The sequence below is a fragment of the Genypterus blacodes genome, unplaced genomic scaffold (genome assembly GCF_046128005.1).
Source record: "Genypterus blacodes isolate CSIRO-AG114 ecotype Tasmania unplaced genomic scaffold, CSIRO-AGI_Gbla_v1 ptg000109l_1, whole genome shotgun sequence".
Classification (NCBI taxonomy): domain Eukaryota; kingdom Metazoa; phylum Chordata; class Actinopteri; order Ophidiiformes; family Ophidiidae; genus Genypterus; species Genypterus blacodes.
The window spans coordinates 625001-632449 of NW_027466913.1; the positions used below are offsets into that span (position 1 = coordinate 625001).

At 48.8% G+C, this 7449-nt stretch overlaps 1 long non-coding RNA gene across 1 annotated transcript in view; it reads right to left on the reverse strand.

Moving 5' to 3' along the window:
• The window catches only part of LOC143009010 (uncharacterized), a 9957-nt gene extending 8088 nt beyond the window's left edge, over positions 1–1869 (reverse strand). The window contains exon 1 of the long non-coding RNA XR_012964644.1: positions 1–1869. This exon is cut by the window's left edge and continues 966 nt beyond it. This is a non-coding gene — a long non-coding RNA (uncharacterized LOC143009010).
• Positions 1870–7449: the final 5580 nt, after the last annotated feature.

Here is a 7449-nt window from a genome sequence, read left to right on the forward strand (position 1 = left end):
TTGTGAATGGGTCTGCCCATCTGTAACAGCGCCCGTGGGTTTTCTATTGGGTTAGAGAGCCGGTCTAAGGGGCCTCAGAAGGAGAAGATTCAGGTCTAATGGTAACTGATCCGGTTAGGGACAATGATAATAACAACAATATGGCTCCTTTAGAGTGGAGGGACAGACTGAGGCCGCAGTGGAGGAACCAGAGGAGGAGAGGAGGAGGAGGAGGTCCAGCTGAACAGAGGGAGAGGAGAACAGCAATCAGACTTTAAGAGAGGGAGAGGGGCTCGCACAGGGAGAGAGAGAGAGGGAGAGAGAGAGAGAGGTGGCAAGAACGTGAGTGGCTTAGGGAGGAAGTGAAGAGGTAATTGGTAGAATATGGGGGAGACGGCAAGAGTGAGGAGAAGGAAGGTGAGAATCTTGCAGCGAGCCACAGAGGAGGTGAGAGTGAGTCAGTGGGTGAGACCGCCGAGAGATATTTCAGTAACAACACGGCGTGCTGTACGTGTGTGTGTGTGTGTTCGTGTCCATCTCCCGGGGAGAGCTGAGAGAAGAACAACAGCCACACAGCGTCAAGCCAGTGTTTCTCACACCGCCAGTGTGTGTGTTTGTGTGTGATGTCACGGTTTGCCTTTTTCCTGCTTCCCGCTCCCCTGCATCTCACTTCCCTGTTGACTGCCAGGTGCCGCCGTGCGTGCGTGTGTGTATGTGTGTGTGTGAGATGTATAGGAGTTAGGCAATTACTCACAGACAGCTAAGCTTCTATATAATCTGAAAACAACACTTTTAATTATCTTCATATCATCTTTTAATGTGATGATGATGTGTGAAAGCAGCAGGAGAATCAAAGGAGTAACACATGGACCAGGGGTTCACTGCTCTGCTTCTTACTGTCTCAACTATTACTATTATCATTATTATGATTGTTCTTGAATGGAACATAAGTGACATGAGGGTCAGGGCTAATTCAATTCCAAAACACAACACGAATGAAGACTTAATGTTCTGTGGTGAAGCTCTGAGTTTATCTTTAAAGATGTTCACATGTATGTTATTAGTTCAGTCACATTCATGGGAAGGCGACGGTGCAGGGAGGCAGGCGAAGCGGCAGAAGCGACGGACGGATGAAAAAAGCAAAAGCGAGACTGGGGGTCACGCAGACACACACCACCGCTGAGATAAATCCCAGGAACATCAGTCTGCCTTTATTCTCCCTCCCTCATCTCCCTCTTTCTCTCTCCCAGCATGCATCCCGCCTGTGGCCTGATGTCACTGTGTCACAAACACTGATGCCTGCTGGGAAGCTGCAACAACAGGCGAGAGATGGAGAGATGACGAAGAAGAAGAAGAAGAGCTACGATTCAATATCTGGGAGAATCATGTGCAACTTTATGAGCTGCTATATATTCAACTATCTGTGGGCTGTGCTTAATACTGACTGATGTAAACATGAAGTGGAGTGTTTCTAAGTGTTTCCAGGCTCAGATTCTTATTCTTCATCGTCATGTTGTCATCAAGGTGCCCGGCTCTTCCCCTGATTCCAAACACACTGCTGCGCTCTCGCAATCAGAAGGAGAAAATTTGCCACTCGGAAGAAGACGAGTTCAAGTTAAACTTCAAAAACTGAAACCCCGACATTTTGTCATCCAGCGAGAAAGTGTGAAAGGAGAAGCATCAAACGGTGCGAGGTCAGGGAGAGAGAGAGAGAGAGAGAGAGAGAGAGAGAGAGAGAGAGAGAGAGAGAGAGAGAGAGAGAGAGAGAGAGAGAGAGAGAGAGAGAGAGAGAGAGAGAGAGAGAGAGAGAGAGAGAGAGAGAGAGAGAGAGAGAGAGAGAGAGAGAGAGAGAGAGAGAGAGAGAGAGAGAGAGAGGGGGGAGAGAGAAAGAAAGAGAGGAGATCCGCTCGTCTGCACACAAGCGCCGCTCCTTACTCTGCGCTCTCGGCGGTAATTGAATTTCAGATGGCTCCTGTTATTAAGTAATTAGCAGATAACTATAATTCTTTCTGAGAGAAAAGGGAGAAAGAAAGATTTTATAGAAAGGGAGAAAGATGGAGAAACGCAGGAGCGGAGCAGAGAAAGGAGAGGGGAGGAGGATAAAAAGCCTCTTTTGTGTCGACTCAGAAACTCATTTTCTTGGCGTAGCTCACAGAGTGGAGGGAGTGAAGTGTTGGTGCCCTCTCCAGCTCGCTCGCTCTCTCTCTCTTTCTCTCCCTCTCTCTCTCTCTCTCTCTCTGTCTCTCCCGCCGTGCGCCTCATTGTGGTGGAGTTCGACTCCTATGATCGCTTGATACCGGAGAAGAAGAAGGAGGCGAGGGGAGGAGAGAGGGAGCTTGTTAGCGCATTAGGAGCCGGGCCCCACTGCTGTGCAGTGTGTGTGTGTGTGTGTGTGTGTGTGTGTGTGTGTGTGTGTGTGTGTGTGTGTGTGTGTGTGTGTGTGTGTGTGTGTGTGTGTGTGTGTGTGTGTGTGTGTGTGTGTGTGTGTGTGTGTGTCTGTGTGTGTCTGCCACAATGTTTGCATGTATAGGTGTGTGTGTCTGCAGACTATGGTGTGAATACCCTCCATCTATCAGCTGCACACATTCAGCTCCGTTTGGCTTCATTTCCACTGATGTGTGTCATTAAATCTGCACTTTAGTAAATGAAGTCTTAAAGCTGAGACCTTTACAGTCCAGCTCTGATAAACGCTCAAACCTTTAGGGACGCTCCTTTAGTTTGCGTGGAGACACAAAGTCTCTCCTCTGAAAGGTTCTGAGCTCCACCCAGCAGCCTGAACCCATCAGTGATGCCACCAACATGGCTGAAACCTGGACTTCTAGACTTCCTGACCGATGTCAACTTCCTGTTTACATGGTGAGATGACAGTGACATCACCGTTCCACCAGGAGAGGAACGACCCCAGGGAATCAAGGTGGAACACAACTTTGGCCCATTTTCTACAGCTTGTCTACGAGCTATCTGTCCGGAGAAACACACACACACGCACACCGTATCTCGCTCTGCATCTCTCTCTCACACACACACACACACACACACACACACACACACACACACACACACACACACACACACACATCCTATCTGTCCTCTCCACCCCAGGCATTGGAACAGACAACAGAGAGAAGGACATCAGAGGGATAATACAATTGGAAAAGCTTTACAGCGTGTAATGATAAACCTGTGTGTGTGTGTGTGTGTGTGTGTGTGTGTGTGTGTGTGTGTGTTGTGTGTGTGTGTCCATGCCCAAAGGAACAAGCTAATGGGTTTATATCTCTCTGTGATAGCAATGATATGGAGGCTTCGTGATTTCATTACGACTGTGAGTGTGTGTGTGTGTGTGTGTCCACATATGCCAAAGATGGGGACAGAGATAGAGATGTCTAATGCACTACTTATTGTTAGGGTTGAATGAACACACACACACACACTCTCATTTTCCCCCCTATTCATCTGCTCTCTAACCTTATATGCAGGACCAGGGAACAGACGTGATACATTCATTAGATCCTCGCCACACCGAGCATTCACACACACACACACACACACCCTTGTCACCACTAGGGAGCCCTAAAGCTGCAAACACCATTACAAGCTTTATTTAACGGGGTCACACACACACACACAGCCTGGGTGTGAGAGGACGTCACCAAGGGCCATAATATATAATAACAAGAATAATTCTTTGATTAGAGAGATGGATCTCACACACATACACACACACACACACACACACACACACACACACACACACACACACACACAGTCTGTCACCTACGAAACCCCACCATGAATCCTAAACACCTTGTCACAGATACTTGGACTCACAGACATCCAACCAAAGTGCAGAGACACACACACACACACATACGCAAACACACAGACAGATTAGCTTGTTTACCACTCAGAGGGGGGTCTGCTCCAACAAGGTGTGATCAAGGCACTGATAGCCACAACTCATGTGTCTGCACAGCCCTCAACTCTCTCTCTCTCACACACCCACACACACACACACACACACACACACACACACGCGCACACTGTCATACTCCTCCAAAATCAGAGACGTTACAGGAAGTAGCACCTCTACAGGTAAGAGAGGGGGGGGGCTGGTCTGGTCTCATGGTGGTCCCTGGTCTGGGTCCATGGTGGTCCCTGGTCTCATGGTTCACAGAGGGGTGTGTAGACTCTGGTGACCCCTGACCTGCAGCTTCAGGGACAGCAGCTCTAAGGAGGCCAGTGTGAGGATTCCTCCCCACAGCCTCACCTGTAGGATCCATGTGAACACACCAGCAAACGTCACTGCAGCACATGGACATGGTTAACAGAGCTGCTGCAGGTGTGTGAAGAAGCTGCCACACACACACACACACTCATCAGCACAGGATCAGCTGCTACAGTGTTTGGTTGGACTCTTCACCCTCTGAAATTATTACATCTGATTTTGAAGGAGGGACGGATTCACTTCACGTTTCTCACACTCACACACACATAGGCTCCCCAAGGAGAAGTGGGACAGATTAGCCGTGACCCCCTCCCCTCCTCCCCCCATCTTTCTTTTCATTCCCTCCATCTACCCTGACAGGAAACAATTAGCCGAGATCGCCTCCCCTCTGCGTTCACACACACACACACACACACACACACACACACACACACACACACACACACACACACACACACACACACACACACACACACACACACACACACACACACACACACACACACACACACACACACACACACACTTCCCTTAACCCACACTAAAACATGCTTTATTATAACCGCTCCACTCTACATGTGGCTCTACATGTGTGAGCCGTGTGACAGGCTTCACGTGTTTCTCTCTTCTTTATCTCTTAAACCTGAGCATTGATCACATTTAGAGTTCAACCAGCTGCAGCATCGCAGCTTCATTCATGAATTCCTTCTTTGGCTGACAGGTGCAGTGGAGTTTGAAGGGGTGAAGGATAACATGACCTCATTTTTAGTGTCAGCAACAGCAGAATGACTTCAATTTGTGAGGTTTCGCCCTCACCCTTTTGCCATGGCGACCCACACACACACCGCTTGTCAGACACTGCAGATTGCAGCCTAACTGGGACAATAGGCTCTATTGTGAGAGCTGGCAAAGTGAGGCCAGGCTGGCTGCTAGGCATTTGGCTGCTCTCAGTGTGTGTGTGTGTGTGTGTGTGTGTGTGTGTGTGTGTGTGTGTGTGTGTGTGTGTTTGTGTGTGTGTATATGGGGGATAATAGCACTACATGCCCAGAGCTGCCATCATTTCACTGGGAACCGAGTGTGAAAGGGAGGGAGGGAGAATGTGCATGAAACACTCACAGACACGCACACACACACACAGCATCGCTATCACACTGAGCCATATGCTGACCCCAGCCTCACTGCAGCTATCACTGCCAATCAACTATAGAGGGGATGTCCCCCACACACACACACACACACACACACACACACACACACACACACACACACACACACACACACACACACACACACACACACACACACACACACACACACACACACACACACACACACACACACACACACACACACACACACACATCCCTGGACTGAAATCCATACGGTATACATGCAACACAAACACCATGAAATTCTAGAGTGTAAACACAAATGGACAGATGATATACATTTTAACACACACACACACACGGATTGGCTGAGTGTGTGTAGCAGCTTAGTGTCTTTCCAACATTGTTTCCCAGAGCCACAATCACCCAGGAGCAGATGGAGAACAAATACAGCTCTCACACACACACACACACACACACACACACACACACACACACACACACACACACACACACACACACACACACACACACACACACACAGCGAACTTGAAAAGGTACAATTTGGATTTAAAAAAAGTTTTTAAGTCTTCATAAAGCAAAAATATGAAGCAGAAGTTGCCAGATGATGCATGTGAGGGCCGGAGAACAAGAGAGATGTGTGTGTGTGTGTGTGTGTGTGTGTGTGTTAGGAAGTATTGGATTGCTTTTCTTGCTGCAGTGGGCTGATATGTGAGATAGAGCTGTGCTTACACGCAGCTGCCCTGACACCCTGGCACAGCGTGTGTGTGTGTGTGTGTGTGTGTGTGTGTGTGTGTGTGTGTGTGTGTGTGTGTGTGTGTGTGTGTGTGTGTGTGTGGTGTGTGTGGGTGTGTGTGTGTGTGTGTGTGTGTGTGTGCAGTTTGGACGGTTGTGGTCATGGTGAATGAAAGATCAGAGAGGGAAGGCAGATGGACCGCCCTGAGGGCCAGGGGACAGAGAGAGAGAGAGAGAGAGAGAAATGCCAGTAAACAGATTTAAACCTGCCAAGCTTCTTCTCAGTTCTTCCACTTGCTTTGGTGTCGACCTCCCAATGTGCCCACTTTGCAGCATCGGCCTGTGTGTGTGTGTGTGTCCTGTGTGTGTGTGTTAAGTGGCCCGTGCTGAGGGGCAGTTCACCCTCCTGTACAGTATTTAACCCAAACTGCCACTGAAAACGAGTTGAGCTGCTTCATCTTTCAGCAAACGAAGCATCAGATTCAGGCTTCAGCTCTTTCCACTTGTGAACATGGTGAACAGTGTGTGACGCAGTGCAGGCGGTGAACGGCCACATGATGTGATCTTAAATAGATACATTGAGGAGTGTGAGCATGTGGCCTCTGGGTGCCACACATAGCGATGACATCATGTTTCCTCCTATCGATCCCCTGCATGTAAACACACTCATCAGCTCTTTGCCTTTAATTGCCGTGAGGACAAAACACCGTTCCTGTGTTTTTACATCTCTGCTGTTTATCTGTTGATCTCTCCTTCCTAAAGCTTGGGCCGGGTCGGGATCCGATTGTCGGGTCGCCCAGTGAAGCAGGCTGAGACATTTATGTGGTATTGGGCTCTAAGAAGGAGAGGTTACATAAAATCTCAATACAAGAGAGTGAGATGGACAGAGCGGTTGTGTGTGTGATGAAGAGCGGCGTCGAATGCTAGAACGCAGAGGCAGAGAGACGGAAGAGAAAGAGAGAGAGAGAGGGCGAGCAAGAAGGGAGCGACAGAGGTGGGAGGATGGAGAGGAAGAGGAGAGGAAGAGGAAGAGGAGAGGCAGAAGGAGAGAGGAAGAAGAGAGGGAGAGGAAGAGGAGAGAGTGAGAGGAAGAAGAGAGAGGTGTGTGTAGCAAAGAGATGGGGAGTCAATAATGACTGATTACTGTAATTCAGCCTGTCAGAGACATCGACCTGCTGCTACCGCCAATCAATACACACCAGGACACCAGGAGACACACACACACACACACACACACACACAGCTAAATGAGGTACCACACACTTGTGTCAGTGGGTATGTGTACATACTCACACACACACACACTATAGTACAGATGTCTACACACTCACAGCAGACTGCAACAAACATGAATACAGCACACACACGCTCATTGATGAG